This window comes from Humulus lupulus, chromosome 8, assembly GCF_963169125.1.
Source record: "Humulus lupulus chromosome 8, drHumLupu1.1, whole genome shotgun sequence".
NCBI lineage: Eukaryota > Viridiplantae > Streptophyta > Magnoliopsida > Rosales > Cannabaceae > Humulus > Humulus lupulus.
The window spans coordinates 109,220,834-109,248,127 of NC_084800.1; the positions used below are offsets into that span (position 1 = coordinate 109,220,834).

The 27,294-nt window shown below is 44.7% G+C and overlaps 1 long non-coding RNA gene across 1 annotated transcript; it reads right to left on the reverse strand.

Annotated features, from left to right (window-relative positions):
* Positions 1 to 765: 765 nt before the first annotated feature.
* On the reverse strand, positions 766 to 26,744 carry LOC133794000 (uncharacterized). The gene is made up of 4 exons (XR_009875070.1): positions 26,232 to 26,744; positions 25,234 to 25,297; positions 23,667 to 24,073; positions 766 to 987 (listed from the first exon to the last, which is right to left on the reverse strand). It is a non-coding gene; the product is annotated as an uncharacterized LOC133794000 (long non-coding RNA).
* Positions 26,745 to 27,294: the final 550 nt, after the last annotated feature.

The following is a 27,294-nucleotide window of genomic DNA, read 5'->3' on the forward strand; positions in this document are numbered from 1 at the left end:
ATTGGTAATTTTAAGAGATGAGTTAGATTATTGTGGAAATGACTCATTAATTGACTTGATAGGGTTGGTTATGACTGACTTCGATATGATCCTGGATATGGATATGTTAACCAAGTATGGGGCAATGATATATTTCAAGGAAAGGATGGTAACCCTTGGGTTTGAGGGTGAGAAACCCTTGTATTTGTTGGCACTATGCATGGATCCCGTATGCTTATGACATCAGTACTTAGAGCTAGAGACCTATTGCAGGAGGATGCATAGGACTCTTAGCTAGTGTGGTGGATACCACTCAGGTTGTACCAGTAGGACCAAAATAGACTGGATTAGTCAGTGATTTTCTAGATATGTTCCAGAGGATTTTCCAAGGTTAACTTTACAAAAAGAGATAAAATGGTGATTAGGTTGGTGCCAGGGATGGAACTAGGTCAAGAACACTTGTTGAACGGCTTCACCAGAGCTGTAGTAACTAAAGGTTTAGTTATTGAGTAAAATGCTATTCTCTAAGGTGGATCTTCGATCTGGTTATTACCAGCTAAAGATCAGGAGGAAGGATAAGCAGAAGACTGCCTTTTATATTAGATATGGGCAATAGGAGTGTTGATTTATGTAACGCCCTGGATAGCCAAGACCGTTACACTGTGTGTTTATTAAGTGCCAGACTTGCTAACCAAGTCATTTAAATAAAATCGTGTTATTGAAACTATTAAGGAACTAGGGTTGAAAGAGTTTTGGTTTCAAAAGCCACATTTTCATTTAAAAAAACATTGTTTATTTACACGGGATCCCAAAAATATCAGTTCAAAGGCTGTTTACAAAAGTTACAAGGTTTAAATACATTAACCAGCCATACTAAGGAAAAACGAGCAGTTAGATAGATCCATGTCCCGACTCACTCCTCGACCATGGTGATCGAACAGCTGGCTATGTACATTTCACCTCGGAGCTCTCCACCTCAGGCTTGGTCCAGCTTGCCCTTGCCTTTACCTGCACCACGTAGCACCCATGAGCCAAGGCCCAACAAGAAAACACAACAACAGAGCATGAACAATTAACAAACAAGTCAACATCTCACATTGCATCACATATACTCAGTTGTATCATCAGTCAGTATAATCAAGTATTCCACATACTAGGCATTTCAGTTCATAATATTCACAATTCACAAATGATAACCAGGGCTAGCGCCCTCAAGCCGCTCCCTCCGTTATCCCGTTGTTCCTGGCTCCCAATGGCCAATTCGCGCTCTGTGCGCTAAAATCATGTACGGCACTCTTAGACCGCTTTTACATGTCCCATGGCGTAATACCAACATTGACACGACATATCTTTCGGGAGCACTTAGTCCCATCACAATCATACAACCGGGTGCAGTTATCTTACCTTTCAATTCACTAGTTCCCGATGCCCCGAAGCCGCGAGCACGGTCCTCTACCCCGAGCCTCTCCAAAGACCTAATCACAACACAAATGAAACTTCCTTTGTCACTAATCAATCCAAAACTATTTCCCGGAACCAATCCCACACTCTCGGAACCCCCAAATCCTTAAAACAATGCACCGAAGGCATCCCCCGAACCCCTGGAGCAAAGGCTCAAAATTGCAAATTCCCATGTCCTGAAATTGGCCTAGCACCGCGGCGCAGCCCTATAGGGCCGCGGCGCCCAGCAAGTCAGAGAGCACACACCACCCAGAAACAGCCTTGCGCCACGGCGCGCTAGAACAGCGCCGTGGCGCTCCTTCGCGAGCCCAGAATTCTGGGTTCTTCCCCTGCGTTTTCCCGAACCCAAATCACTCCAAATCACCCCAAACTTATACCAAAGCCCCAAAACCAACTCAAAACCCCAAATAAACCTCTCAACAACCTACAAACATCATAATCTAGCTCAGTTATACTACCATTCACAGAATTCATACTTAAATTTTAGACTCAACACTTAGACCAAAACTTGAGAAAAAGTACAAACCAGACCTCTAAATCCCTAAATCACAACAGCTACGAGATTACAAACATGTTTAATACCCTTACCTCAATCAGAAATTCAACTTGAGCTTCCTCCAATCCAAGCTTTAAACTGAGTTTTTCCTTGACAAACCAGCTGAATTTTTCATGCAAAACAAGCCATGGCTATCTTTCAATTCCTTCCAAAATCAATTCAGAACTTAACAAAACAGGGACCAAATCCTTACCTCAGTATAAACCTTGATATGTGCTTGATTCCACACCCTAAAGCCCTTTACTAGCCTCAAAGAACACAGCTCAACTCCTCTTCCACTTAGCCTTCTAGGTTCTTGATTCTCCCTTTCCTTCTTGATCTTTCTAGCCTTCCAAGTCTTAACTTCAGTTATACTTAGCATAAAAGAATCGTATACATCCTTTTCCCTCAGCCAAAACCACCTATACCACTGCCAAGAGACTACCTTAGCCCTCCACTAATATCCCTTCCTAACTAAACCTCAAGGGCATATTTGTCCTTTTACTAGCTTTACAATTCTACCACTTCTCCAACAAAACCTGTTACTCTCTATGGTTACTAACAGTTACAAAAGTTACCAAATCACCAGTTACCATTATCTAGCTTCCTAGGACCGTCTCGGCACGTGCATCGCGTTGATATCACCACACCCACGTGGTACAATTCGCATAGCATAATTATCACATAACATAATACACATAGTCATATAACATGCTTAAAATCATAATCATGCATCTTAATCATTAAAACCACACATAATTCCCATTATGCCCTCCAGGCACACTAATCAAGGCCCTTAAGCCTTATTAGTGAATTTGGGTCGTTACAATTTATGTTTTGTGGATTTGATTAATGCCGAGTTGTTTTGATGGATTAGATGGACAGAGTATTCAGAGATTATCTTAATTGGATTTGTGATCATCTTGATTGATGATATTGTGGTACACTCTCAATCAGAGATTGGCCAAGGCCAGGGAACGCCTTAGAGGTTAGGGGTTTCCTTGGATGGGCATGATATTAAATGTTCTTTGTGGAAGAGTTTTGAGTCTTCCTACATATCAGAACCAGATTATAGATTATTATGATATCTCATTGACATAAAAGATGATTGCCTAAGCAACATGTTATTTGAAGAATATGACTAGAACTAGAGCATAGTTACTGGTGGGCTAGTTGGCCAACATTATGTTTGAGTTTACTCTTGTAGGGAGGATTAAAGGAAAACAAATGAGAGAACCATATATGAGAATAATTGAGGGGAATGTCTTAGTTGGATTAGCTAAGGATAATGCAGTGCCAGGTATGAGTTTGTTGAGGTATAGGGATCGGACTTGGAATCCAATGGACACTGAGATTAAACGGGAGGTTCTTAATGAATCTCATATCACACCTTATTCTCTTCATCCAGGCACCATCAAGATGTACCAGGATGTGAAAGTTTTATATTGGTGGCCTGGGATGGAGAAGGACGTAATTGAATATGTGGCAAAGTTCCTAACCTGTTAGCAGGTCAAGATAGAGTATCAGAAATCAGTAAGACCAATACAACCTTTGTATATTCCATAGTGTAAGTAACAGGACATCACGATGGATTTCGCAGTGGGGGTGCCCAGGATAGTGGGCCAACATTATTCGGTTCGGGTCATTACAGACCAGTATATAAAGTTAGCTCACTTTTATTAGTAAGGACGAGCAATACAGTTGATCAATATGCAAATCTCTATGTGAGAGAGATAGTATGCTTTCATGGAATTCGAGGTCTATCCTATTTGATTTGCTTTTACTTCCAAGTCTTGGGGAAGAATGCAGAAGGCGATGAGTATACAGTTGGAGTTTAGTACAATTTATTATCCTCAGATTAATGGTAGATTAGAGGGAGTTATCCAGTTATTGGAAGGGAATCTTATCAGATGTTGTATGGTAGGAAATGTATATCGCTCATTCTCTGGGATGAGATGAGTGAGAAGTTATATTTGGATCCTGTGGTGGTTTAGAGGATCATTGAGGCTATTGAAAAGATTAGAGCTCGGATGCTCGCTTCTCAGAGTAAATGGAAAAGTTATGTTGATCTGAAATGAAGGAACATGGAGTTCCAAGTGGAAGACTGTATCTTCCTTAGAGTATCACCATGGAAAAGGGTGGGGAGATAAGGGCAAGTTGAACCCTAGATTTGTGTGACCGTTTCAGATCCTGGAGGGGATCGGTCAGGTGGCCTATAAGTTGGCCTTATCTTTGGCACTGTCAGACATATACAATGTAGTTCATATTTCCATGTTAAGGAAACATGTATTAGATGAAAATCATGTGTTGAGTTATGAGGTTCTGGAATTGGAGGCTAAGTTGTCCTGCGAGGAATGAACAGCTCATATATAAGATAGAAAGAACAGAGTTCTGAGGAACAAAACTGTACCTTTGGTTAAGGTGTCATACAGAAACAGTAAGGTCGAGGGAGTGACCTGGGAACTGGAATCAGTTATGCAGGATTGATATTCCAGGCTGTTCAGATAAAAATTCGAGGACGAAATTTCTGTAAGGAGGGGATAGTTGTAACATCCCGAATTTCCTAATAAGGTTTAGGGCCTTAATTAGGGGGCCGAGATGGAAAATTATGGAATTATGTGACTGTGGATGCTCAAAATTCCACGCTTGTGATAGGTCCAAAACACGTGCTAAGGTCCCAAAAATGTGTAATTATATACCTGTGCCTACGCCCCTAGGTGTGTATTGATAAACCTTGCTGAATGTAGCCCCAGCAAGTGTGCCACACGGGACCCTCGTCCCGTGTCTTGCGAGCCCAGTAAGTGCGCCACGCGAGGTCCTCATGCACCTCCGCGGGATCGTCACCTCCACGCCTTCGTGAGACCGATATTCCCTCACCATGCCTCATGTATCCAGCCACCTTGAAGGTTACACGACCCCTTTTACGCATTTGGGTCGCTGCCACGGAAAGTGTAATGCCCTGAATTCTCCGATGTGGTTTAATGGCGGGATTAGTAGGCCGGGAGGGCCATACTTGCTTAATTATGCCATTAATTGATAGAATGCATGTATATGTGAATTATATTATAATATGATGTTATATGCATGCATGTGGGTCCATATTTTAACTACAGGGGTGTGATGGTAATTTGGCCCGTTGAGGGTATAGTTGTATAATTGTATGCATGTCGGTGATATATTTTTGAGACCACATTATAATGTGGGTTTGTTCGAGCTATTCGGCATGAGACGATCAAGGAATATTAATTAGCGGTCTAGTCATAACAGGTTTAAGTTCAGGGCTCGGGAGGAGTCTCGGGGTGACTTTAATGATTAGAGCGTTACCAGAAATAAAAGGATAACGGAATATGAATTATTGGTGTTTGAGGTTATCGAGAATAGCGGGAATTGGAGAGCGTTAATTATGATTAACGAGATAGGTGGGGAATACCAATTTTGCCCTTGGGAGCCTTTAGAAACTTTTAATTGACCTAGGGGTATAATGGTCTTTTTACCCCTAGGATAGATATAAACTATTTTGGGCTGTGAAAGAAGAGGAAAAACAGAGTAAGATCAAGAGCCTTCCCGTATCTTCTTTCTTCAGTTTTCCTTTGGGATTTTTGAACCATTCTTGAGGATTCAAGCTTGGGAAGTAAGCCTTGGGAGTTTGGGAGTGTGTTCCTCCATTGAAGAGCATCATAAGCTGAACTTTGGGTAAGTTTCTAGCCATTGAATTCCCTGGTTTGCCCTGTTTTAGTTCTGTTTTACAGCTAAGATTTCTAGGTTGAATACTTGGTTTTGTTGGGAGTTTTGGCTATGGTTCTTATGGTTGTGATGTTTGGGGTGTGTTAGGATGGTTTTTGGGTTCATTTGGCACCAAAAATGGGATTTGGAAGCATTGTAATTAGGTTAGAATCGAAGGAGATGAAGAAGGAGGTTTCAGGGGGCATCTGGTCTGAAGGTAGCACTATAGCGCCCACCCTAGGGCGCTACAGTGCTACACAGGGGTCTTTTGGGCGTGTTGGGGGTTCTGAGAATAGCGCTGGGGCGCTAGGGAGCAGCGCTGTAGCGCTACTCTGTTCCTTCAAAGTCCCATTTTGGGTGTTTTTAAGGGTTTTTTACTTGGGGTTTCAATCCTTAAGGACCGGGATCGAATCTACTCACCGTGTGGGCATGTTTCGAGGTCCCGAGAGTGGGGTTTAGGTTAAGACACTTTCCATGTTGATTTTCATTAATGGAGGTTATAATTGGTTGTGATTAGGTAACCGCTAAGGAACCAAAAGGTCGATCGTTCTCAGGAGTCGTTCTCATTATATTTCTCGCTCGAACCTGAGGTAAGAAAACTGCACCCCATGTATATGACATGTATGATAGTTGTTGAGGCATGCTGATTGATAAATGTGGACATTGATTGCATATTAAATGCTAGCGAATATTGCTTACTTGTATATGGCATTGACTAGTGAGGGACACTGACCTAAGAGTCAGAAACGGCATAAGTGTCTTGAATGCAGGGCCGAATGAAGATTAGATCTAATCGATAGCAGCGTTGAATGACTCTAAGGCATTAACGCTGGACCGACCCTAAGGTCGATGAATATTATAATTGCTTGGCTAGTCTAAGACTAGTTACTGAGAGCCAGGGCCTAAGGCCCAGGTGACTGCTTGTCACATGGCTAGGGAACGATGTTCCAAGGTTATGACCCTATGGTCATGAGGAAGGTTATGTTGGTGACTAGTCACCATGCACCTATCCTGTTAAAGATAGTGAAAGGTTCACTTATCTGTTAAGCCCCGATGACCCTATCGTCACATGGCTAAAGGGAGTTGTACCCATCTTGGTGACTCTTGCGACTGTCACTTACTTGTTTTGAACTGAAAGTCCTGAATGACTATTATGATCATTGTTGACATTATATCATGCTATATTGTGTTTTCTTGCTGGGCCTTGGGTCATGGGTGCTATGTGGTGCAGGTAAAGGGAAAGAAAAGCTCACCCAGCCTTGAGTGGAGAGCTTAGGTGGTGATGTGTACATATGCGGCCGCTTGACCACCACGGCCAAGGAGTTCTCAGAGGAACTAGGGGGTTTACCCTATTTTTGCCGCTTAGGTCGGCGGGTTTGTAATTTTGAAACAGTAATGACCATTTTAAGTTGTAAATAACTTGCAAACATTCCCGTGGGCACATGAACAGTTTTATGCCTTTAATAAAATATGTTCTATCCTTTTTATTGGTTTTCCACCTTAGCCTGTTAATAACACTTAGAGCACGTTTTTAACCAAAGGACTCGGGTAGCGAGTCAAATTTCTGGTTCACTGTTCACCGTAATTGTTCTGGGGTAACCAGGGTGTTATAGAAAGGGCCTCGCGCAGCTGGGCACACCTTGCCCAGGCCAGCGCCTCGCGCGCCCGTGGCATCCCAATCGACCTTGCCTCGCCTCAGCCGTGTCACCAGGGCCTCGCGAAGGATGGCCCCACCTCGCCTCGACCATGCCACCAGGGCCTCACGAGGGATGGCCTCACCTCACCTCAGCCGTGCCACCAGGGCCTTGTGAGGGATCACTCCGCCTCGCCTCGGTCGTGCCACCAAGGCCTCGTGAGGGATCACTTCGCCTAGTCTCGATCGTGCCACCAGGGCCTCATGAGGGATGGCCTCGCCTCGCCTCGGCCGAGCCACCAGGGCCTCGTGAGGGATCACTCTGTCTCGCCTCGACCGTGCCACCAGGGACTCGCGAGGGATGGCCTCGCCTCGCCTCGACCATGCCACCAGGGCCTCGCTTGGGATGGCCTCGCCTCGACTATGCCACCAGGGCCTCGCGAGGGATCACTCCGCCTCGCCTCGGCCGTGCCACCTGGGCCTCGCGAGGGATGGCCTTGCCTCGCCTCGGCCGTGCCACCTCACGAGGGATCACCCCGCCTCGCCTCGGCCATGCCACCAGGGCCTCTTGAGGGATGGCTTCGCCTCGCCTCGTCCGTGCCACTAGGGCCTCACGAGGGATGGCCTCGCCTCGCCTCGGCCGTGCCACCAGGGCCTCGCAAGGGATGGCCTCGGACGCCCACGAATGTCTCGCGTGCCAACAGGCGCTTCGCTTGGAGTGGCGTCTCGCATGTTTATCACCCGCATCTCATGGGAGGCCTTGAGGTGTTTTGGAGCGTCTCGCAATGAGGGGCCCATCTTATGCCAAGGGCCCAAAAACCCTGTCTTGCGTCGCGACCCATACATGCATCAGGTATCTCACGATCCACACCTCAAGATGGTGTCTCCTATGAGGACCTGCGGAAAATCCAACGTTTAGAGGTAAAAGAACAAGTATAATTTGAAAAGATCGTACAAGTATGGAGCTCATACGGGGTACGACCTGTAAGACCCCGTATGTCTGATCCAAATACTCATGCCAAACAAGTAGTGGGAGTGTCAGAGTCGACACCACCACCAGCACCACTACGGCTGGTGCCACTCCTCTGACATTCGTACAAAATAAGTAGTGGAGACACCCTCACGATATCTGACCACGTACTGGAGCCAACACCACTACCCCTGAGACCACTCTCCTGACAGTGTACTTGCGTACCATCTGGTCTCCTGGACCACAATGTATCAGGGGCCATTAGAGACCATTATAAAAGGAACCCCACTTCCACATGGAAGGGGTTGTTGAAAAAAAAACACTGTAGCATCATACCACGAGAAATACAAGTTCTTTTCACCATTTTCTTTCTGCAGCTATTCTCTAAGTTTCTGTTTAGATTTTTGAAGTTCATTGATAAGCTCTATACTTTGATTTTTCTAAGTTAACTTTGTTGACGAGTTCTCACCATCAACAGTGACTATATGATATTTATGTGTATTATTTTGTGATTATGTGAGTAATATTATAATATGACTTGATATGCATGTGTTAGGTGTATTAAATATGCATATGGGTCCATTTTTGTTTAATTGGGAAATTTTCATAATCTGGCCCGTTTTGGGAATATTTGGCATATATGTGATATATGTGTGTATGAGACCACATTATTATGTGAGTATGTTTGGGTTACTCGACACGAGACGATCCTAGGGAGCAAGCTAGTGGGAAAGTCACAACAAGACCCATACTTGACTCGGAGTGAGTCAAGGGGTATTTAGGATATTTAGCACATTATCGGGATATTGGGTAATGAGAATGATTATTTGATGATATATTGGGAGTTAGTGAGATCAGGAGGGAATTATGGGAATTTTGACTATTTTACCCCGGGGGGCATTTTTGGGACCCCGAGCATTAGGATTTGCTTGAGGTTACTTAGGCTCGAAGTAACCTGTCAAAAACATAAAAGAACGTTCAGTACTTTCTCTCTCTCTCCCGTTCCCTTTTTGTCACCATTCGCATTTTCAAAGGAAACTCAAGTTTTAGGACTCGGATTCCGGCAAGGATCGAGGCATAGGGATTCTAAGGAAGATTAGAAGCTTATTAGCCGGAGGATTTATTTGGGAAATGACTCAATCAGAGGTAATCTGAGTTTTAAGTTTTCAAGTTTTTAAGCTTGAATTGGATTTTATGTTTTGATGAGTTTTTGGATGGTTTGAGATTTGGGTTTTGATTGTCTTGGATCATTGGGATGTTTGGGAACTTTGATTTTGGGATTTGGATATGTTTGGATAGGTTTATGGAAGGTTTTAAATGGGAGAAAACAGAGAAAATGGTTGGGTTCGTGGTCAAGTTGCGACCTTGTTCTAGGAAGTCACGACCTGAGTGAACCCAGAACCAGGAGGAGTTTGCCTGGGGGGGGCGCCACGACTCTAAAGGGGCAAGTCGTGGCCCGCACCTTGAAGCCCAGTCATAGGGCTCAATGTCAAGGAGGCAAGTCGCGACCTGCATGTGTAGTTTTGCCCAGCTTTGATTTTTAGTCGTTGGAACTTAATTCTAAGGGCTTGGGATCGATCCTACTACCCAGCTGGGTAGGATTCGACGTCTCGGAGGCTAGAACTCGGTCTGGAAGTATTTATTTACTCATTTTTTATGAGATTTTATATTATGGTTGTGACTAGGTGATCGCTAGGGGCTTGGAAATAGGATCATGCTTGATGGTCGTTTATTGGTAACCTGGGCTTGGACCAAAGGTAAGAAAACTACACCGAGTATATGATGCATGTGATACATGTGGTTATGGCATGGCATGAATGTTGAATATGAAATTGATCAGAGCTTGAGTCTCTATAATTGTGCATGATTATGATTATGCTTGTGATTATTGATTAAGCATGTGGAATGCCTTATATCTGGATATGTGACATATAATATGTGTTTGTTCACATTACCTCATTGAGGAAGCACTGACTTATTAGTTAAGAAATGGCAATGGTGTTTATTACTGGTTGTGAAGCTCTGACTTATCAGTCATGGTCGATAATAGTACTAAGCGCTGGTCGTATGGAATTGACATATGAGTCAAAAGCAGCATTAGCGTTTTTAACGCATGCCGAAATGATTATATCTAATCAACATGAGCATTAAATGCTTGACCGGCCTATTGGTCGAAGAAAACTAAAGTGCTTGGCTAGCTTAAGGCTAGTTACTCAGAGCCAGGGCTAAAAGGCTCAGGTGACTGGAATGTCACATGGCTTAGGGCGCAGGACCACAGAGAGACTTATTAGTCATCTATTCACGGTGCAGGTCCCCAGAGAGACTTATTAGTCATCTATTCAGGGCGTAGGACCCCAAAGAGACTTATTAGTCATCTATTCAGAGCGTAGGTCCCCTGAGAGACTTACTAATCATCTATTCAGGGCGTAGGACCCCAGAGAGACTTATTAGTCATCTATTCAGGGTGCAAGTCTCCAAAGAGACTTATTAGTCATCTGTTTAGGGCCCAGGTCCCCAGAGAGACGTATTAGCCATCTATTAAGGGCGCAGGATCTCAGAGAGACTTGTCAGTCATCTATTCAGGGCGCAGGACCCCAGAGAGACTTATTAGTCATCTACTCAGGGCATAAGACTCCATAAATATTTATTTGTACTTGCCTGCATGCATGAATATGGTTATTACTGCTAGGCATGCTTATTATGATTTGGTGACATGTTATTGTCTGCTTCTGAGCATGTATGAGTTTTCTTGCTGAGCCTCAGTTCACGGGTGCTATGTGGTGCAGGTAAAGGTTAAAGAAAGCTGGACTATCCTTGAGTTGGAGAGCTTAGGTGACGATGTGTACATATGCGGCTGCTCGACCACCACGGTCGAGGGTTTAAAGAGGAACTAGGGTTAAAACCTATTTTGCCGCTTAGGTCGGCTGGTTGTAACTCTTTTATTATAATTAACCTTTTAAATGTATTTTGGGATCCCAATGTATATAGTAAACATTCTAGTGAAACATTTGTATCCTTGACCAAATTTTTTAACCATAAACTGTTAATCACACTTAGTTACACGATTAAGGCCAAATGACTCGTTTAACGAGTTTAGCACTGTTTAAAATAAACAGTGTAACGGTCCCTGTGTAGTAGGGCGTTACAAGTCCACTGATTAGATTGGGGTCACTCCTCTCCCATTGTAGACCTAAAACACATCCTTTTAAGGATCTACCTTAAATTATTTGATTTATCGAACTTGATCCCTATAAAAGTACTTCCCTTCTCAACCTTCAAAACTTTAACCTCTCATTCCATCTTTGTATTCCATAATCTTCCCCATAAAGTTTTATAGAAATTTTCCACTACACTGTCTCTTAGCAAGGACTCTCCTTACCATAGACAACCTCCCAAAGTCTTGTTAGAAAATATGTTTTTAACACTATTTTAAGTGACATTTTAAGGTAAATTTCATTCAGACACACTTGTAATGAGTCATGTCTTTGAAAATTAGTGTTCTCCTCTTCGAGTGCATAAAAATTAAGTATTAGTTAGTATGCTCAAAATAGTTATGGGGTGAATGGGAAATTGTCACATATAGATGGTAACATGAGAAGAAAAAATAGTGGGATTTTTGGTAGTCCCACATAGAAAAATGAGTATTCTCACAAAGGGACATAAAAGAATTCCATATCATTACCTTTGTAAGTTGATAAGCAATGATACTCTTTCTTGTGTGCTCAGGGGGTGCAAATCATCATGAAGCGAAATGACATGCGGCTCATGTACGCTCACATGTCTAGGCACGAATGCAGGCCAAAAAGCCTAGTATGCGTTGGGCTTCTTTTGCAACCTAGAATATTCTAAAAGCAAATTTGGAAGATTTCATGGAAACTATACACGAAATTTGAAATGGATTTTGAAATTAATGCCGCAATTAAATGCATTATTCTCCCTTGAAAATATAGAGAGCTCCACTTCATTGTTCAACACACCAAAATTTGAAATCCTCTTCTTCTATTCGAATTTATTTTCTTTGATATGCAATATCACATGCATCTTTCCTAACAAGTGTGATACTAGTTCTTCATTGACTTTCCAATTGTAATCCTCAATCATCTTTGGATTGTTGGTTCTTTTCACTATTTCATCCATTTCTTCTTGATTCGTGGATAGCGTTGCCATACATAAAAGAGAAAGAAAATCGCCAGAAAATTGAATAAGGTTACCAAAGAACTAGGGTTACATAAAACCATTTCATGTTACCCAAATGTTATCCCCGTTTCTCCCCAAGTGTACGAATTCAAATTCTGAGTCTATGGGCCGCCCTAAAGGGACTTAAGGCCCAGGTCAGGCCCAATAGACGAAGACGGAACGAACTCTGGCGGTCCAAATCTCAGTAAAGCCCAAAGGGCATCCCGGAATAGAAGCCAGGACCATCGCGTTGGCATGTTGCATATTCCCAGACCCTTCCTCCTATATCCCCTGGGATGCAATGAAGAGGTCGTGATTCCCAAGTCTGAGATTAGACCGGGACGGCGGTGGATGAACTCTGGTCTTGATAAACGAACTGGGACCCTGGTAAATGAAGAGGGATGTTGGTAAACGAACCTGGACCAGGTGACCCGGTTGGGCGTGATAAGGTGTCCCTGATACTGACATCATCCCAAGAAATATGGAGTTGTGTGCCCATAGCTAGCCTGCAGAAGAGGTTACATCAGGAATGTACACCGTCGGTTATGAACTGTACTACCACTACTCTGACAGATGTTGTCCCCCAAATCTCTCTCGAAGCCCACGCGACCCAGATTGAAGCAGCATTATGTCATTAGTCTTATAGTGTGGTTACGCTTGGGCTGGCCCATTAGGCCTTGGTTAGTGCATATTATATATTAAAATCCTTTGTATTAAGCCTTCATCATAGAGCAAATAATGGTTATACCCTTATTGGGCCCAGATTAGTCCGGCCCAAAACCCAATGCACTCACCTGCCTATAAATATGAATAGTGATGGGCTGGAGAAGGGGATGGAATTCTTCTCTGAGAAGCATACACTCTGCTTAAATTCAGAGAGTTCATTACTTGAGCTCCTAAAAAGCTATAATACAATTGACTCGTGGACTAAGGCTCTTTAATGCCCCCACCACGTAAAATTCCTTGTGTGATAATCTTTATTTATTACTTTCTAAGCTCTCTTATCTTTCATAATTCTAGTTTCCAAAAAACTCGTGTCAAAACTAAGACAACAAGTCCTGGACCAAGAGGCCAAGATAGCTGAACAAAAAGAAGCCACTCGACAAATGCAAGAATCCCTCTTGGCCCTGCAAGCTTTCATTGTCGCTGAAGGGTTGGCGGCCAGTCCTCCAGTTGTTCCACCTCCAGGAATACGATCGTCTGCCCCGCAGGCTGGGAATAATGCGCCCGAAAATGCGAGGCCGATCCCTCCTCTAGGACAAGATCCCAAACAAGGCCCGTCTAACCTGGCTCAAGAAGAAGGGAAGGCAAAGCGGCCGACCCCGAGGGAAAAGCAAACCCTCAGAGGAAAACTCCTCCCGTTCAGAAAATAAGGGCCAACCCCCGACCGCTCCCTAGGAGAGAGAAGGTGTGTCCCGTCCCAAGATGGGATCAACCAATCAATCTGCAAGGGAAGCGCCCGCAGGGTACCAGGCCCTGGGCTGCCCCTAGGCAGACTAGACGGGAATAGCTTTTTCGCCCAAGCGCCTCCGTGTATAAAGATCACCGAGGACGCCAGCATGATGACGAGCCAAATGCCCTTAGCTCAGGGGATGACACGTCTCGGATAGACTTGCACGACAGACTGAACACTTGAAAGAAGCGGACCTGCAAGGAAAAGATTTGCCCCTGAGGAGGTGATTTGAGAAATAATCTCAACGACAGGAGGAAAGAGAGGGTTCCCCTAGATGATAGTACGGCCAGACAGTTCATGAAACAACTGGCCGCCTTAAAAAAGGTCACGGATCACCTGGTCCATAAGCAGGATGAAGGAGGTTCCAATTCTGAAGAAGAGGAAAAAGAACCCTGTGCCAAACACATCATGGATGTGGTGCTCCCCAAAGGGTTCAAGATGTTGAATTTTCCCGCCTATACTGAGAGCACCGATCCCAGAGACCATCTATTGCGCTACAATCGATTAATGACCGTAGCCCACATTTGCGACAACAGTAAGTACCTCTGCTTTTCAATTACTTTAGATGGACCTGCGAAGGATTGGTGGAAGAGGCTCAAGCCAGGATCCATCCAGTCCTGGTTCGGACTGCAGTCGACGTTCCGCAAACAAGTTGTGGTCGCCATGAGGATGGATATGAAAATTAGCACCCTCGCTAACATTAAATAGCTCCCCATGGAGACTCTAAGGGCCTATATTCAGCGCTTCATAGAGGAAACCTCAAAAACCAAGGTGGACGTTGGGCAGCACCTGGTGGCCCTGCAATCCGGGATCCTGGCTGGGTCCCCCCTCTGGGACGACATGCAGCGCAGTAAGGCGACCACATTTGAAGAATTCATAAGGAGGGCACACGACTTTATCAATTGAGAGGAGGTCCGAATCCAGGCATTCGGATGGCAGCCGGCTCCCCGGCCTAGTGCCCAAACCTTTTCGAGCTACGGGATGCAATATCTGGCCGCGCAGTATCTAACTCCCCCGATAGTGCCGGGATCGAAGAGTACGCCTAGAATGACTTTCGTCGCATCCACGGTCTACGGTCCTACATCTTCCGGGTACGCCCCAGCCCAGTCTACCCCCTTGCCCAGGTACGGGGTGGCGCCAGTCGGATACAGTGTTGCTCCCAGCAGGGCCCAACCGTCCCAAATTTTAAGAGTACACCAATTTAGTGGATACCAGGGAAAATATATATCTGGCCACAGAGAGGACGATTCATTACCGGAAGCCCGCCCCCATGTTCACAGGGGGAAATAATTCAAGGGATACCAGCAAGAGGTGCGCATACCATAAGAAGGTGGGCCACACGATCGAGGAATGTCGGCAGCTGAAGGACGAAATCGAGAATTTGATCAAGATGGGACATCACCACCAGTGGGTCAGGATGCCCATGGGTGTTCCGAGAATGCCAACAGTTCCCGGATAATCCACGATCCTGGGTGCATCTAGAGCGTATCCGCCTCCCAAGGGAGGATACGCGACGGGCCTGGGAGCATAGGTCCCTCAGGGGGCCCCAACTGTGCAGGCGCCCAAACCCGGAATGCCATATCCTTCCGGAACCACGCCCCCGCGAGTAGATGATCACGTAGCCACCATCTCGGGCAGGCCGCATCTGGGAGGACCATCTCGAAATGATCAAAAGTGCTACCTCAACGAGCTTGACCATGACCAAGAGGTATGCGCCTTGGTCCAAGCATCGGCGCAACGCCCGAAGTTGATGAACCTCCCCATCACTTTCACGGAAGACGACGCCCGCAATGTCCACTTCCCACATCATGATCCTCTGGCCATTGATGCCCAAATAGCTAACAAGATGGTGTCCTGAGAATTAATGGACGATGGAAGCTCCGTCAACATTTTGTTCAAGCCAACCTTCGTCACGATTGGCTTGACTGAGGCGGATCTGGCCTCATGCCCAACCCAGATCTATGGGTTCAATGTAGATTCGATACTCCCAATGGGGAAGATCCAACTACCCGTAACGTTGGGGAACGAGATCCAAGGCTTGTTCAAATTTTGTACGTTCATAGTAGCGGACTACCCCACTGCGTACAACATCATCTTCGATAGGCTCGCACTGGTCAATTTTGATGCTATCACTTCCATCCGCCACCTCTGCATGAAGTTCCCCTGCAACAACGGAGGGGTAGGAACAGTCCGGGGAGACCAAAAAACTGCCCGGAAGTGTTACCACGTATCTTCCCGGCCTATTTATATGGTCCACGAAGAGCCTCTTAAGGAGGAAAACGTCGATCCAGTCCGCCCTCCTCCCTCGGCGAGACGGATGGTCCGGGAAGAAGACGAGCTGGACCCACGGATAGGGGCAGACCGTGCACTGGAGCCCATGGAAGAAATTGAAGAGGTGTGCATCAGAGACACTGACCCGACCAAGGTAATCCAAGTTGGGAAGAACCTGAATGCAAAGGTCCAGGCTGCCATCGTCGCCCGGATGAAAGAGAACCAGGATGTCCTGGCCTGGTCTCATTCAGATATGACCGGTATCAACCGCAATATCCTCTGCTATGCCTTGAATATCGATCAGGGCGCGACCCCGGTCTGACAAAAATGGAGACCCCTGGGGGCAGAAAGGGCAAAAGCTCTCAAACTAGAAGTTGAAAAGTTATACTCGATCAACTTCATCCGAGAAGCTTTATATCCCGTGTGGCTAACCAATCTAGTGATTGTGCCTAAGCTGAATGGGACTTGGAGAACGTGCATCGACTTCACGGATCTCAACAAAGCTTGCCCTAAAGATTGTTTCCCGCTACCCTGGATGAACCAGATGGTTGATGCAACATCCGACTACGAAATCTTGAGCTTCATGGATGCCTACTCAGGCTACAACCAGATCTCTATGCATGTAGCTGACCAGGAACATACCAGCTTCCAAACTGACAAGGGGGTGTATTGCTACATCGTCATGCCTTTCGGACTTAAAAACGCTGGAGCCACGTATCAGCGACTCGTCAACAGAATGTTCCAAGCCCAACTAGGAAGGAACATGGAGGTCTACATTGACGACATGCTGGTCAAATCCAAGACCTCCGGAGGACACGCTGATGACCTGACTAAAGCCTTCCCAATCATTTGAAAGTATGGGATGAAGTTGAATCCCAAAAAATGCACCTTTGGCGTGGGATCCGGGAAGTTCCTGGGCTTCATAGTAAGCTACCGGGGAATAGAGGCCAACCCGAACAAAATTAGAGCACTGATTGACATGCCCTCGCCCAAAAAGCACAAAGTCGTCCAGAGCCTGACAGGGCAGATAGCCGCCTTGAGCCATTTTGTCTCACAGGCCACGGACAAATGCATCCCGTTCTTCAACGTCCTTCGGGGAAGCCAAATGTTCAAATGGTCAGTTGAATACAAAGAGGCTTTCCAAAGATTAAAGGAACATCTGGCCCGATTGCCAATATTAGCAAAATCGATGGAGGGAGAACCGTTGTACCTCTATTTGGCCGTGACTGAACATGCCATCAGTGCCGTGCTAGTACGGGAAGAAGGGAAGGCCCAGCTCCTGGTCTATTACGTAAGCAAAAGGTTATTAGGTGCGGAATCACGATACCCATTGATTGAAAAGTTGACATTTTGCCTACTAATTGCATCCTGGAAGCTTAGGCCTTATTTTTAAGCCCATGCCATAAAAGTACTAACCAACCATCCCCTACGACAAGTGTTGCAAAAACCCAAATCATCGAGAAGGCTCTTGAAGTGGGCCATGGAATTGAGTCAGTTCGACATTGCATATGTCCCTAGAATATCAATCAAGGGGCAGGCCCTGGCTGACTTCATCGGGATAACTGAAGAGAGCGATCCCGTTGATCCCACGATACCCTCGTGGAAGGTTTTCGTAGACGGAGCCTCGAATGAAAATGGAGCAGGAGCCAGAATTATCCTAGTGTCGCCACAAGGACACCAGTTACAAAGCCCCCTGCGATAGTTCAAGTCATCGAACAACGAGGCTGAGCATGAGGCCATGTTGGTCGGATTACGCTTAGCCCAAGAAGTAGGGGCTACAAGCCTGGAGATATATAGCGACTCCCAATTGGTTGTTAGACAAATCTCGAAAGAATACCAAACAAAAGGGGAAAAGATGGCAGCTTATGTGACACGGACGCGGGAGATACTTCAATCTTTCAAGAAGCACTCCATCAACTAGATCCCCAGGGAACAAAACGTTTTTGCAGACACGTTGGCAAAACTGGCCACGGATGCGGAAACAGAACTCTTTGGGCTGGTCCCAATCAACCATCTCCCCGCACCGAGTATTCAAGCCCCCACGATCAACGCTATAGACTACTCTATGTCCTGGATGAGACCCATCATCCAATACCTAACAACCGGGGAGTTGCCCACGGACAGGGCAGCAGCCAGGAAGCTTCAATACCAGGCCCCCAGATATGTCATGATGGAAGAAAAACTCTACTGCACAGGGATATCCATGCCATACCTCCGATGCATATTCGGGACCGAAATGGGTGCAATCATGCACAAGGTTCACGAAGGTTTCTGCAGAGATCATACAATCGGACTCAGCTTGTCCAAGAAAATCCTGCGACATGGATATTTCTGGCCAACCATGAAGAAAGACGGTGTTGATTACGTCCACAACTACGAACAATGCCAAAGGTACGCAAAGATCCCGGGAGCCCCTCCAACTGAAATAACTCTAATGACGAGTCCCTGGCCCTTCGCGGTGTGGGGCATTGACCTAGTGGGATCGCTCCCGACCGGAAAGGGTGGTGTAAAGTATGCTATCGTGGCCATCGCCTACTACACCAAGTGGGTCAAAGTGGAACCCATGAACACCATCATCTCAAAAAAGGCCCTGGACTTCGTCATCAACAACATCATGTGCCGATACGGGCTCCCCTACAAGATCATGTCCAACAACGGGAAGCAATTTGGCAGCGTCCACTTCACTGACTTCTGTGAAAGGCATGGCATCATCAAAAGCTTCTTTGCGGTGGCCAGACCTCAAGAAAATGGGCAAACAGAGGCCTTCAACAAGATCTTGAAGGGAACATTGAAGAAAAAATTTCAAGCCTGCAAAAGCAAGTGGCCGGAGGAGCTGCCCCGCGTACTATGGGCATACTAGACCATCGAACGAACGTCTACCAGACACACTCCTTACTCCATGGTATACGGATGCAAAGCCTTCATCCCAGTGGAAACAGCTGTCCCATCCCACTGGAGGGACACGTATGATCCCGCTCAGAACCACGCCTTACTCCAGGAATCTTTATACCTTATTGAAGAGATCTGAGAAGAATGTACCAAGGCAAGATCGCTCGGCATTTTAACTCAAAAGTTAAGAGCCGAAGGTTTGAACCCGACGATGTAGTCCTAAGAAGAGTCTTCCCAACAACCCAAGATCCGGGAGTGGGGGTTCAGGGCCTAAACTGGGAAGGACCATATGAAATCCAACATGGAGTGTGTTCGGGAACGTATCACTTAAGGCGACTCGACAAAACCGAAGTCCCAAGGGCCTGGAACGTGGACCATCTCCGTAAGTACTATCAATAGTCAGGAGAGCATGTTTCGGCTTTTAATTTTCCTTGTAAACAATGTACGCCCAGGGCAGTTTCTTGAATAATAAAAATGATGTGTACAAAACATCATAAAGAAATATTGTAAAACAATGAAAGTTCCATCCATTTTCATAAACAAGTGATCCAAGACTAGCCTTTGCTCACTTGGGGGGGGGGGGTGCTATATCCATTCATACGAACAAGTCCGAGAACAAAAACAAAACAGGAGGCTAAATGCTCTTAGCTCAGACCGTACAAATAGGTGGCAATAGAAACCCAACTCCTAACAAAAGGAGGCAAGGCTAACGCCTAGTCCCAACCCGGACCGACAGGGTCTGGGGGGTACAAACCCGAAAGGACGCAAGGCTAACATTTATTCCCAACCCAGACCGACAGAGTCTGAGGAATACAAACCCAAAAGGATGCAAGGTTCAAGTTTAGTACCTACTTGGACATTCATAGTCCAGGAGTACAAAGAACGGGATAATCGGTCGACTGAACATGGTCTCGGATGACCAGATACTTGTCCATGTCTCCGCCATAACGGCCCGAAACCGTTAGGATGTGAGTCCTAGGTATGGGCAGATCCAAAGGAAGTTGATCAACTGATCCTTGAAGGCCTAGGTCGTTGGAACCTGAACATCAAAATCAGGACAAATAAACTTGGTAGCAATTGCTAACTCCCTAGTGGCCCAGACCAGTGGAGCCCAAGTAGCATGATTAAAGTAAGTTAAAATAAAAAAATTAATTAAAATCTAGAGTTCTACAATGGTCTTGGATGCACCCGCGTCCATAAAAGTGTTACAAAATAAATAAAAAAAGGAGAGAGAAAGAACAACACAAAGCAAAAGACCCGGGCTTAGGCCTCCCCATGTCCTAATGCCTCCGGGTTGGCCCCGTTTGTCTCTTCCTCAGCCAAGGGTTCTGCGTCAGCTTTCTCCTTGGCCTTAAACTTGGCTCTTTTCGCGGCGGGATCGGGGTAAAGCAGCAGGTTCATGTTTTTGTCCTGGAGGCAGGCCATGTACATGGCTTCGTCGAAGGTGGCCTCCAGCAAGGAGTCTGCTTGCTCTTTCCCTTGACGGGTCTCCCCATGCATCTTCACCTCTAGCTAAAGCAAATCATCTAATGTCTGGAGCCGAGTCTCAAGGGCGGTAATCTTCTCCCGGTCCTGGCGAGACTGGGCTTCGACTACCTCCAGAAGAGCCTTAGACGACACCTCAAAGCCCCGAACACGAAGAAGCTCCGCCTCCAGACTAGCCACTAGTTTTTTATACTCGGCTTCTTTCCAGGATGAAGTCTCTTCAATCTGGAACCGGGCCCGAGCAGCCTCTTCGCGGTCAACTTTGGCCTAGGCCACCTCCTTGGCCAGGGCTTCTTTAGCGGCTTCCTGCTGGTTCACGGCCACCTCTAGCTCCAGCTAGCCTGTCTCCAGTTTCATCGCCATCTCGACCACCAAGTCGGCATTCCGATGGACCAGTAAAGCGTCCTAGAATAAATCGAAGTTAAAAAGAATATGTGGAATTAAAAATACGAAAATAAAAAGGAGATACAAATGGATAACTTACAGCGGTGGCCTGATGACGGATAGCCTGGGAGATGAATAGAGCGTCCTGGGTGGACATGGTGGTGTACCGTTTTAGCTGGAGGTTGGACATAGTAGCCCTAACCTGCTCCAACAGATCCGCGGTGAATGTGGCTGTGTCCTGCGAAACCCAGTCTCAGCAAAAAGTCGATCCACGATCGGCTGGGAAACACTAAAGGCAGCTGGACGCTCGGAGAACTCGACCTTGCGATGGATCGTCAAGGCCCGGTAAACTTCCTCCCTCTATCCCCAGCCGTCTTCCCATGTCTGAGACACCATCTTCGACCGCTCCTCCTGCAAGATCATCTCCCCCTCTTCAGGTAAGGCCGGATTGATGGGAAGCACAAGTGGTTCCGGAAGTTCCCGGGAGGCAAGCTGACTTTCCTCGAAAGAATCCTCAGCCAGGGAAGAATCTTTGGTCTTGGCCCTCTTATCCTCTTTCGCGGACTCACCCGCGGCCGAGTCCCTAGCTCTTTTCTCGGACCCCCAACTCACCAGAGGTAACTGCTCCAGGTCGATTACCGGAGGATAAGCAGGGAGAGGTGGGACAGTTTCGGCATGAACTGTCGTAGTGGGGACCGTAGTTGAGGCCTCCCCGACCGGGTTCGGCTCCGACACCGAACCCCCAAGAATCGCGTCCAACACTTTGTGCTTGGGCATGCCTTTGGCAGCTTTCTTAGCCGATGCCCTGGCCTTGGCAGCCCGGGCCTCAAGGGCCTGATTCATCTTGGCTATCGAGTTAGACATATCGAATTCTTCTGAAATGGATAAATAGAAAGAAAGTTAGCAAAATATACGAGTCAGGAAAAGCGAAAGTAAAAACTAAGCTAAAAGTCCTCTGGGACAAACCCTTTTCTAGAACTCGAACTCGATTCAATTCTCGTAAAGCGAAGGAATGAATTTGGTCTCCCATGTCATCCGAGTCCAAAAAGTGACCATATTGAAGGAACCCGGACGAGTACATGAGAGTCTTCGGGTCTACAGTGATGGGGGATGAAGGTCTCATTTCTCCATCGGCCGCGAACAGGGGGCCTCGACAAACTAGTCTATCTTTAACTAAGTCCCCAAAATGGGGAGCATAAGTCAAAAACAAAAGCGAATTACCTCGCCCTGATACACTAGCCCCGGGAGCTCTCGTGTTCGGTTGAGCCTCGTAAAAAAGGGCTTCCAGCTCGTCGTAGGCGGCCCTCTCCTTTTGGTGAGCCTGTTCCCTCTTCCTTTTTGTCGCATCTGCCCGGACCACGTCTTTCACAGCCTTGATATGTTCGAGGGCCAGTTCCTCCCTCAAAGCTGGATCTTTCTCGCATTGTATCCCCCAGAGGCTAGGGGCCAAAATCGTCTGGTTGGCCGCCAGCATCCCAACCAGTCAGAGGTTGGCAGTGTTAACGTAGCCCCTACATCCAGATCCTCCGCGCTTAGCATGGAATAGAACTTCATTCGTTCAAGGATCGACTGGGTAAGGGGGGTCTAGGCATAGGGTCCTGTCATCCAGGGTGGTAAGTTGAAAGCGGGTAATAAAAAATTGAAAAACGAAGTAAACTAGGAAACAGGAAACTACTTACCCACTCGCTGGAAGTCCAACGTCAGCATGGGGTTCTTATCCAAGAGAAACCCAGATGTCATGAACCAATAGTGTCTGACATCCGGGGGGTATTTCCAGGAACTGGTGGGGGTAGCGTAATTGCCACGAGGCTTCAATCTGTAGAAGCCATCCCGGGTCTTGTCCTTGGCATTAAGCTGCGACTCCAGCTTATAGAAGTACAACACCTCAGCTGGGGTCGGCTCTGGGATTTCCTTCGCCATGTAGAAAATGCGCCATCCCGCAAGCAGTTGGTAAGCTTGAGGCAAGAGCTGAAACGACGCATTCCCCACGAACTTGAGGAATTGCGCGAAGTAGTCGTGAAACGGGAGAGTGGCTCCTGTGCTGATGTGGCCCATGCTCCAAGCCCCAAATTCTCCCACAGTGGTGTGGGCCTTTTCTTCCTTTGTGGCTAGGCGGTTGTAAAATAGTCCGGGAGTCAACTCCATGCCCAAATTTTTCTCCAGGGCATACAACATCCGATAGTTCCGGAACAGGTTCTTCTCCCCATCCATCTCCCATGTGTTGCCACTGGGGGCCTTATGTCCTAACAGAGTGAAAGGGGTCGCTTGGACATGTTCTTCTGGATGGATGGTGACATCGTAACTCATAGCTAATGAATTGAGAGCAAAAGGGAACAAAACAAACAACCAAGCAGTCAACACCAAAACCCAAAAAGGTTTGTTAAGGTACGAGGGCTCTCCTACGAATTGCTTGGAAGAGTCCCCTCCGGATCAGATCTGGGACCACCAAGGATCCGCAAAACCCTGATCAGGAACAAATATGGAGGGTTCTTGTTAAATTTTTCCTAAGCCGACCTATCACCACTTGTCCAGGGACAGCTCGGACCTAAGGGGATCCGGGACAGCCCAGACAATTTTTTCTCCTACTCTAATGCACCCAGAGCCACCTTGAACGGAGGCACATGCTCTAGCAACCTTATAGTTATAAATGCAGTACAACGATATGATAAACACGAGGAAACATAAATAAAAGGTTTGGAAAGCTTACTAGAAAGGTCTAGTCATGAAGAATGGCGTATTTTCGACAACAGTGGCGGCAAAATCACAGTCTTGAACAAGTGAAGGCGGCACAAATGTTCGTCTAGTGGGCAAGTCGAGGTCACCCTTTCAGGTAAGGGTGCGGAGATCAGACTGTAACGTCCCTAAGGTAGGGTACGTCTGCCACATACTCGTAATTCTAGGGTTTACGAGTATGTAAGGCACTTGACCAAAAGAATTAAATAAAATGATACGAAGAAATACAGAAAAATTTAAAACTTTTATATAAACTTATTAGAAGAAATTATTACACGTATGAATACTTTAAATTTAAGGCAGCCATATGAAAACTCTAAACCATTATTGCATTGCTACTGAGTCCGTGCTCCACAAGTTGCTCAACAGCTAAAGCCACACCTGGAAAAATGTTGGAAAATAACATAATGAGCTAACGCTCAGTAAGCAAATCTCATGCATACACATACACATGAATGTCGTGAGTTTGTAGTGCACATATACTAATATGCTGACTTATATACTTATGCATTTCATTTATTGCTCATGCACTTTCAAACTTTACTTTTATGCTCTTTCTTTTAGTTTCACATTTTTATGGGCCCAATATCACTTGTGCACACTGTTTGATTCAGCCAATGCCTGCAGGGCTTGTTACACATATCATATAGAATCCCATGGGTTCTCCTCCGGCTAGCCATCATCTCAGCTAGGCTCAACATAACACTCATTTCATCGTTGCCATAGCTGCCATACTTATTACACATATGGAGGAGAAAGACGGAAACATGGCAAACATATCTGAATGGTCAACTCTGACCTAGCCCACACTAGTGGGCAGCCACTATAAGTCTTATAGACTTCCGTCTTCTTTACTGAACTTACTTGATTGCTTCATCAAAACAGTGGCACCCTTTTTAAACATCTTATTATCACTTTGCTTAAGCCTTGTGTCATTAAAATGTTTAACTTTACATAAGACTTTTCAAGACATTTCATAACTTTTCTCATATTCATATGCATGGTCTTATATCACATAATAATGTATCACATAACTGTACATGCCATGCATACATGCTGATGCTGAAATGCCAATGTTCGTGTTCATGACTGATGTTGATGGTATTCAATCAAGGCATTGTATCACATCTCATATAACTCAAACCATCTTTAGTCATAATACATGAAGCTTTGGGTTGGTGGCGTTGTTATACCTTAACGTAGAGCTATGGCTCAGGTCTAAGGTTTCCAGCCTAAAAACTTAAATGCTTCATATATCATAACATATAACAAATCATGAACATAGAGTAATCCACATATCCATCAACATAAGAACACATACTTGCACATAATTCATATCATTCTTAACCAAGTAAGACATCTTTCACATATCACAGAATTCATCAATTACATATCACACAACACCCTTATGGTGTTCATATAACCATTTTTCACATACTTATCATATGCACCATTATCATACCATACTTAACTCATCAGATGTACACAATCAATGTAGTCATGCATCTTACACTTAAGCACAAAAGGTGAGATTTACTTACCTTAGGTCCTTAGCTTATTTTAAAACGGCTCACCAAGAGTCAATCAATTAAATCCATACAAATCCTATTCAAGACACATAATTTATTAAATTCTATCAAATCCGTAAATATACACTATTGATAGTGTATATTAACAATACCAGAAACTATATAAATGATAATAATAAATTATTATCAACGTAATGCAAATAACTCTTCATATAAAACCATGCTTTAAACCTTGCTCATAAGATAATGTACCCTTATGATAATAATAATAATAATCCCAACAAAAATAATAATTATCGTCTATAATTAAACTTATTTCGATATTAATAACAAAATACTTCAATAGCAATACGTATATGGATGTATATATTCAAATAGTCATTTTATAAAAGAAATCATATTTTTAACATAAAGTTGTAATAATCAATATAATGATAATAATATAAATATAAATATTTATATTATTATTAATTAGTCATAATATCAATTCCAGTGATATAATAAATATACTTTCTCCAAACTTCACTGGTCTTACAAATATCAATAACTGTAGGAAACTAATATTTGATATTATTTTAATATTCAAATATTAATATACAATAATAATGGTTAGATAATAGGTTTACTATAAATCATACTTTTCATATATATATATATATATATATATGAATCTGTATTCTTGATTTACTTAACAAAATAATAACAATAATAATTAAAATTACTTAATCATAATAATTTCCATATTAATATAAAATCAATTAAATATGTATTTTTATACTTGATTTAATATCTAATATTTTCTAGAAAATTAGACAGCACAACGGCTATAAAGTGGACAATTCCAAAATCAAAACCTGTATCAAAAATATATATAATCCCAGACAGCCAGTAAATTACAGAAAATATTCCATATATCAATAATATATAATTATATACTATAAATACACATAATAACAATTACTCTAATCAATCACAATTAAATCACAATATATAGGTTAAAGAAATTATACCAAAATGATCGGGTTCCACAATAAGTCAAACGATGATTTTCTGAGACTCAAAACGTACTTCGGAACCTCGAACACTAAGTTTCGACCGTCGGTCTACGGTGGATCGCGGTGGCTCGTGGTGGGCCCACCACCCAACTATGGTAGATGTAGGAAAAAGTTATTGGGTTTTGAAGCCCACAACACGAGGAGCACGATGGTGGTGACGGATCGGCAAACGGATGCCCGAGGTGGCCGAATCGCAACTTTGAAGTCGCGGGGTGGCCGAACTTAAATCGAGTGGTTGAGGCGTTTAATCGGCGAGTGAGCTCTAGATTCCCGCGTGGGTCGATAGTTCGGAGGCCTCTGAATCCAACGGTCCGGCGCGTGGCTAAAAATGGTGGCCGGAAAGTACTCCTGCGTCGTCGGCAACAGTAATACGCAGAGGAGAGAGAGAGAGAGAGAGAGAGAGGGAGAGAGAGAGAGGTTTTCTGAGGAGAGAGAGAGAGAGGGGGGCTCGGGTAAAATGAAAGGCTGAAGCCTTTTATTTTATTTTATTTTATTTATTTATTTATTTATTTATTTTTAAAAATTACACTTGGACCCAAAATACTAAAATTCTTTTCAAATAAGCCCTTTAGCCAAACTTTCTTAATTTTTATAAAAATCCCCAATTAAAATTATATGACATTTGGGTCCAATACTTGACTACTCAAGTTTCTCTTTCTTTAATCTCATTAAAAACATAAAATCATATTTTAAACACTATTTTTCCATTACTATTTCTTAAATTTGTAAAGTTGTACATTTTATGTATTAAAACTCTGATTTATTATAAATAAATGTATTATGAAAATGTTGGATATTACACAGACACGTTGGGAATAAGCGACAACGACGGCGAAGACGAAGTAACTGACGGTGAATGTTATTGGCAAGCTCGGACATAAAAGGTCCTCTGTGTGGTTTCGTTCGAAGAGTGTAAAGCTTTTGAATGAAAATCTAAGGGTATTTATAAGAACCGAAAAGTTGTTTTTGATCTAACGGTTCAGCACGATCCCACCCATCAGATGGTCCTGGATCGTGT